Here is a 7,500-nt window from a genome sequence, read left to right as displayed (position 1 = left end):
GCTCGCGAACGCGTATGTTGTGATTCTAATAATCTCTGGAAAAAAAAATCATCGTTGTTGTCTTAATCCTCATGCTTTCTTCTGTAACATGAGCAAATATCAATCAACCAGAGAGAGAGACAGACAGACAGAGACAGAGAGAGAGACAGAGAGAGAAAGAGAGAGCACAGAACAACTATTTTGTTCTCAATTGTGAACACGCTGTTTGACATGGGTTCACTCGGTTTGTATTCTTTACCGTATAAATTGAAATCGAATAGAGAGAGAGAGAGAGAGAGAGAGAGAATGAAATAAGATGAATCAGAAAAAGAAATTTTACTGTATGAGTTGTATTCAGCGGCGACCAACAGGCTTTACTGATGAAACAGGAAGTCAGACCCGTTCCACGTTTTTATTTGCTTTGCTTTATGTCGTTTGCTTCCGCAACAAACTTGGCGAGTGATCTGATATTCATCATTTCTGTCTGTTCGTAACAGACCAGCCAGGTAACTTCTTTGTGCTCATGGTTATCTAAAGGCTTTACGTTTGTCTGGTGTGTGTGTGTGTGTGTGTGTATATATATATATATATATTTTTTTTTTTTTTCATAGCAAAATGGAAGATGAAAATCATTTTCTATACTTTCATCTTCTTATTTTTTTTGTTTATTCATTTATTTATCTATTCATTTTGTATATATATTTGGGAAATACTTCTAGGTTGGGTTTGAGTATTGTACCAACGCTAGCAGGCAGAGAGATTCAACGTCCTCGTTTAGAAGCGGGCCTCTGTTTCCCTGTGCCATTTCCATGAGACCACTGAAAGATACCTGTCTGACTGCAAATTACTGTTGGACCGGAAAAAAAACAACAACAAAAAAACCCCACAAACAACGTGCATAATTTTCGTTATTTTCTATTTTGCATTGTATTGCATTACTCTTTCTGTCACAACCGATTTCTCTGTGTGAAATTCGGGCTGCTCTCTCCCAGGGAATGGTAGGTTTTCCACAGAGCCACAACAATACCTCATCGGCAAAATGTAAGTTAGTAAATTGCTCATGTTTCAGTTCTGTGTGTGCTTTGAGAAGCGGACAGGTATACTCTTTAGATTCGTACAAAAGTTAAACTCGTAAGGTAATGGCTTCATCTAACTATGCTGCCAATAAGTAGAATAAATAGACAGACGTATAATATGTTACTGACACATTTCTAAACTTGGAAAGAAAACTGGGGACTTTGATGTCAAGAAAGTGTTGTTGTTTCAAACTGGGCTTGTTAACACAATTGGTTTAAGAAAAAAAAATGTCTTTCGGACCTTAGATGCCATTTAACACAAGCATTGCTTTAAGGAAAATATCTTACTGACCTTCAGTACCATTTAACACAGGCATGCTTAAAAAAGACAGTTTCAGAGCCTTTCAATACCATTATATCCAAAATTCCGGTCTGGTCAAAGCCACTATGGTTTAAGTGATCAGTGTTGAAGTCTTACGATCGCGAGATTGAGGGTTTGAACCCACAACTCGGTGAAGAGTGGGACAGCACAGTCAAGAAGACCGACTTCACGGAGGCATCTTTGAGCGTTGCTCTCATTTCGTAACTGTGTCGGTCTATAATTCTCCGAGCTGATACAAGCTGGAATGCACCAGGAATGGAAGCGGTTAGTCCAGCCATGTAACGTAGTTTCTGAACTGAATGGGTTTCCATACCACTATCATCATCAGCCATAGTTTGTTTATGTATCATAGTCAGTTGTGTTCGACTGTGACCATCAGAACAGCAGAGGAGGCAACTGCTGTCCCGACTATCTGGGCCAGAATTTGATTATCGTGGAGAGTGTCTTGCTCAAGTTACATCCCCACTCTCTCGGCCAAGAGGCTTTTAGGACAGTCGGTGTTGGGATGGTTCCCAAAGGCCAACTAGCCCCCAAGGCTGCAGCACTAAGAGGCAGTGCAATTTTGCCTCCTTGACTGAGTCATAGGCCTTCACAAAAGACTAATCTGTAAGTGATTTCCCATTGCATTGGACAAACCATTGATAATACAGCTGTCACTTTGCTGTTGGCCCAACTGTAAACTTACATTAGCCTTATATCTATATATCTACACACACACACACACACACACACAATGTATATATATATATATATATATATATATATATATATATATATATATATATATATATATATATATATCACGTCACCGATCCCTCAGATTCCGAATCCTTTGGGGCGCCTTCGAAGCTTTGTCAACCACCTTTCTCCAGTCCTCGCGTCCCACCCCCGGTGATTATATACATCACCTCAAAACACAGGAATGTTGTTTAAAAAAAAATAAAACAAATATCCTCCTTCATGCCTTGCTCGTGTGGTGGGTGACCTTGTTTCAATTTCCATTTCCGCATCTTCCAACGTCCTCGGTGTCGATTGATCGACTGAAGATGTTCCTGGGGGTGTGACTGCGGTCTTCACTTCAAAAGGACGCTGGTTCAGTGCGACAAGGCAGCAGATGTCCCGGCCATGCTAAATCAGAACAGGCACAATCCAACACCAGTGAGCTGACTCAGTTTTCAGAGTCTCAAGAAGGTTTCACTGCGCTCGCACTGATCCATATACGCTACACCACATACGCTAGGCAGATGCCTGACAGCAGCAGAACCAAACGCGTTCAGTCACGCCTTGAGTGCATGAATGTTTATAGGAGGAAGGTGGCAGAATGGTTAAGACGCTCAGCTGCCAATACAGAGAGTCCGTGAGGGTGTGGATTCGAATCCCGCTCTCGCCCTTTCTCCTAAGTTTGACTGGAAAATCAAACTGAGCGTCTAGTCTTTCGGATGAGACGATAAACCGAGGTCCCGTGTGCAGCACGCACTTGGCGCACTGAAAAAGAACCCATGGCAACGAGAGTGTTGTCCTCTGGCGAAATTACGTAAAATGAAATCCACTTTCATAGGTACACAAATATGTAAGCATGCACTCAAGGCCTGACTAAGCGCGTTGGGTTATGCTGCTGGTCAGGCATCTGCTCAACAGATGTGGTGTAGCGTGTATGGATTTGTCCGAACGCAGTGACGCCTCCTTGAGAAAGTGAAACTGAAACTGAAACTTATATGTTAGGTTAGGTTTATTTATTTATAGTCTGTTCATCTAAGATGATGATATTAGACTGAAAATAAATGATATTATTATCATCATTTGGATTGTTATCATTTCTGTCATAATGATAATTGTTATTATTAATTAGAAATCGACATTTCTCTATATTCGAATGGAAAGGGGGGGCGGTTGATGTGGAGGCGAGGGGGGGCGGGGGGGGGCAAGGAGGAGGGGACTAAGAGAGAGAGAGAGAGAGAGAGAGAGAGAGAGAGAGAGTGTGTGTGTGTGTGTGTGTGTTTATATGTGTATCTACGAATCTGAGTGGATTTTTTTTCTCCTACAGAATTTTGCCAGACAACACTTTTGTTGCCATTGGTTCTTTTTCAGTGCGCCAAGTGCATGCTGCACACGGGACCTCGGTTTATCGTCTCATCCGAAGGACTTGACGCTCAGTTTGATTTTCCAGTTCAACTTGGGAGAAAGGGCAAGAGCGGGACTCGAACCCAGACCCTCAAGGAACAATGAATTGACAGATGAGCGTCTTAACCATTCTGCCACCATCCTCAGTGCCAAGAAGGTGTCGGAGTGTGTGGTCAGATCCATACACGATACGCAATGTCCGCTGTGAAGACTAATTAATGACTCAGAAGCAGTTCAGGGTCCACTCTGGTTTGTGATCTCATGAAGCTGTGTCACTGGTCGCTTCTGGAGGACTGTTGGCGCTGGGACCACATCAGGAAAAGTATGGGTGTGGTGGATTGCAAGAATTCAGAATGAGCGGACTGAGTAATGGCAGGAAAATGGCTAAGAGAGGGAAGAGTGACACCAGTTTGGCCTGTTCACATCTGACAGATCATTTTCAGTCAGTTCATTACAAGTCCATCATTGTCTGAATTACATGATTCTGCTTTCGTCCGTCTGCATTGTTTACTTTGGTCTTCTTCTTCTCCTTCTTCATGTGTGTGTGTGTGTGTGTGTGTGTGTGTGTGTGTGTGTGTGTGTGTGTGTGTGTGTGTGTGAGTGTGCGTGTGCGTGTGTGTATGTATTTGTCTGTGTGTGAGTGAGTGAGTGAGTGAGTGTGTGTGTGTGAGAGAGAGAGAGAGAGAGAGAGAGAGAGAGAGAGAGATTGAGTGTCTGTGTGTGTGAGAGAGAGAGAGAGAGTGACTGAGTGTGTGTGTGTGTGTGTCTATCTGTCTGTTTGTGTGTGAGTGAGTGAGTGTGTGTTTGTGTATGTATGTGTTGTGTGTGCGTGTGCGTGCGTGTGTGTGTGTGTGCGTGCGTGCGTGTGTGTGTGTGTGTGTGTGTGTGTGTGTGTGTGTGTGTGTGAGAGAGAGAGAGAGAGAGAGAGAGAGAGAGAGAGAGAGAGAGAGAATGACCGGAACTCACTCACCGATACATTCACTTGCTCACTTCTCACAGAAACTCTCATCTTTTCACGTGACCAGAGACTCGTGAGGATGCAACTCCTTCGTCCAAAAGTACACGAGTGGGCTTTTATGTGTATGACCGTCTTTTTAGCCCGCCATGTAGGCAGCCATACTCCGTTTCCGGGGGTGGGACGAGAGACGAAGTAAGCGGGCTTTCCTCTCCCACAGCTTTTCCCTCTCATGACGATCATGATGGTGGTGATGCATGCAGCTGGTGAATGGCAACAGGGATTTTGGGACGGTTCTATGATAAAAGATATATACAGTGGAGGTTGAGAACCAGGGACTGTGCTCCAAGATGGGCCGTGAATCAAGACCAGGTTGACGGGCGCAATAGCCGAGTGGTTAAAGCATTGGACTTTCAATCTGAAGGTCCCGGGTTCGAATCACGGTGACGGCGCCTGGTGGGTAAAGGGTGGAGATTTTTACGATCTCCCAGGTCAACGTATGTGCAGACCTGCCAGTGCCTGAACCCCCTTCGTGTGTATACGCAAGCAGAAGATCAAATACGCACGTTAAAGATCCTGTAATCCATGTCAGCGTTCGGTGGGTTATGGAAACAAGAACATACCCAGCATGCACACCCCCGAAAGCGGAGTATGGCTGCCTACATGGCGGGGTAGAAACGGTCATACACGTAAAAGCCCACTCGCGTGTATACGAGTGAACGTGGGAGTTGCAGCCCACGAATGAAAAAAAAAAAAAAAAAAAGACCAGGTTGATAGGTTCCAAGAATATTTTCATGGAATGTAGGGGTTTAGCCCGACTGACAACCCCTAGTAGTAGTAGTAGTAGTAGTAGTAGTAGTAGTAGAAGTAGAAGTAGTAGGTTCGATAGTATTTTTTATGGAATATAGGAGTTTTGCCCGACTTCCATCCCTAGTAGTTAGTAGTCGTAGTGATACACATGCAGTTTCGAGAGCATTTTCAGGGAGTGTTGGACCTTAGCCCGATTGTCATCAGTAGTAGCAGTAGTAGTAGTAATAGTAGTAGTAGTAGTGATATACATGCAGTTTCAAAAGGATTTTTAGGGAACGATCTTAGCCTGATTGTCATTCCTAGTCTTCTTCTTCTTTCTGTTACACGACCAACATCGATTTGCCGATGACTCTGTCGTCGTTCATGCATGCTGGGTAATTTTGTGTCTCCATAACCCACCGAACAATGACGTTCGTATACACACGAAGGAGGTTCAGGCACTGGCAGGTCTGCACATATGTTGACCTGGGGGATGGGAAAAATCTCCACCGTTTAACCACCAGGCGCCGTTACCGTGATTCGAACGCGGGACCTTCAGATTGAAAGTCCAACGCTTAAACCACTAGGTTACTATTAGATTGTAGTAGTTGTAGTAGTTGTTGTTGTTGTTGTGATACACCTGCAGTTTCGAGAGCATTTTCATGGACAGTAGTTGTCAAACCCGACAACCATCCCCGTGTGTGCGTCCATATGTACGTACGACTTACGTCCGTACGTGCGTGCGTGCGTATATGCGTACACTCACTGGTATACTTATTCTGGTTCTGTGTGTGTGTGTGTGTGTGTGTGTGTGCGTGCGTGTACATGCGTGCGTGTGTGCGTGCGTGCGTGTGTGTGTGTGTGTGTGTGTGTGTGTGTGTGTGTTTAAGCCCAAAACACATTGGTCGTAATAATATCCCAACTGCCACATATCACAGGCCACCTGCTTGGCGAAGCCGGTGTCAGTTAGTGGATCGACATATTATCCATTCAAGGGAGATCACCCGCCAGCGCCCTTGCAGTTGAGCATGGAGATCGGCGACACAGAGTTGTCTACCCCTGCCCTGCCTGCTGGCGTTCCGTTCCATGCCCCACCTGTCACCGCTGTGCGTGCTTCGGAATTTAGGCTCTGGAGCCACATGCATTATATCCACCGATGATGTCTGTAGGACAATCAGTCATGTCCCAATTCAAACACCACAACAGCAGATGAGGCAACTGCTGTCCCGACTATCTGGGCTACAGTTTACTCATAATGGAGAGTAGTGTCTTGCCCACAGCTGCGTCCCCACTCTCTCGGCCAAGAGGATGTTCAGGACAGTGGGCGTTGGGATGGTTCCCAAAGGCTAACTTGCCGGCGCCCCAAGGCTGCAGCTCCTGATGCGACCAGCTGACGATGGCGCAACATATCATTGTTATCGCTGTCATCGGTTTTGGACAGTCAACCACGAGATAGTTCCTGTCTATAATGACGCGTCATGTACGTAGTGGATCCAAACCCTGAACAGGTGGGTGGAAGCAGAACTGCAATCGATACGAATGCGATAGTGACTGCGATGCATCAACACTGGAGTTAGTGGCAGTAGTAGCAGCCGGGGTGGTGGTTGTGGTGGCAGCAGCCGTAGCAGAAATAGCAGCAGCAGGAGTAGTAGTAGTAGTAGTAGTAGTAGAAGCAGTGCGTGAGTGAATGCGCCAATGTGTCGTTTTATTCACAAATATTTCATTTTTGTCAGTTTTTACGTGTTTCTTTCTTTTTTTCAACTTTAGTTTTCCAAGCTGAAAATTGAGTGGAATGGCTAACATATTCAGCAATGCCTGCTTTTACTAGTTGAATCTTTAGTCGTAGGTCGCAAGTGTCATGACGTTTTCGTTGTTGTATTTGTTGTTGGATACATAAAACAAAAGAACGCTTTTAAAATATAGTCCATTTCATTACGTTTCACTTTTTATGTTTTTTGGTGGTGTTCTTAACACGTTTTCATCATTTGGTGAAGCAAACTGAAATAATGATCATGATGAAATACAAACTGAATACCTATTCCACTTTGGCTGTGTAACACATGGCACATATATGCTCATGATTTCATTGTTATCAGTTACATTTTCAAGGCGCATGTATTGAGTCTAGAGGTACCAGCCTTTCATAACTGCATTTTCAAGGCGCATGTATTGAGTCTAGAGGTACCAGCCTTTCATAACTGCATTTTCAAGGCGCATGTATTGAGTCTAGAGGTACCAGCCTTTCATAACTGGCTACA

At 44.5% G+C, this 7,500-nt stretch overlaps 1 protein-coding gene across 1 annotated transcript in view; it reads right to left on the bottom strand.

The window, feature by feature from the left end:
• LOC143290001 (tolloid-like protein 2) overlaps positions 1 to 7,500 on the bottom strand; it is a 97,126-nt gene that overhangs the window by 45,397 nt on the left and 44,229 nt on the right. The gene's annotated exons all lie outside the window — the stretch shown is intronic.

Source organism: Babylonia areolata, chromosome 14 (assembly GCF_041734735.1).
Source record: "Babylonia areolata isolate BAREFJ2019XMU chromosome 14, ASM4173473v1, whole genome shotgun sequence".
NCBI classification, from domain to species: Eukaryota; Metazoa; Mollusca; class Gastropoda; order Neogastropoda; family Buccinidae; genus Babylonia; species Babylonia areolata.
The sequence above is the reverse complement of the archived record's forward strand: the minus strand, read 5'-3'. Positions and strand labels throughout refer to the sequence as shown.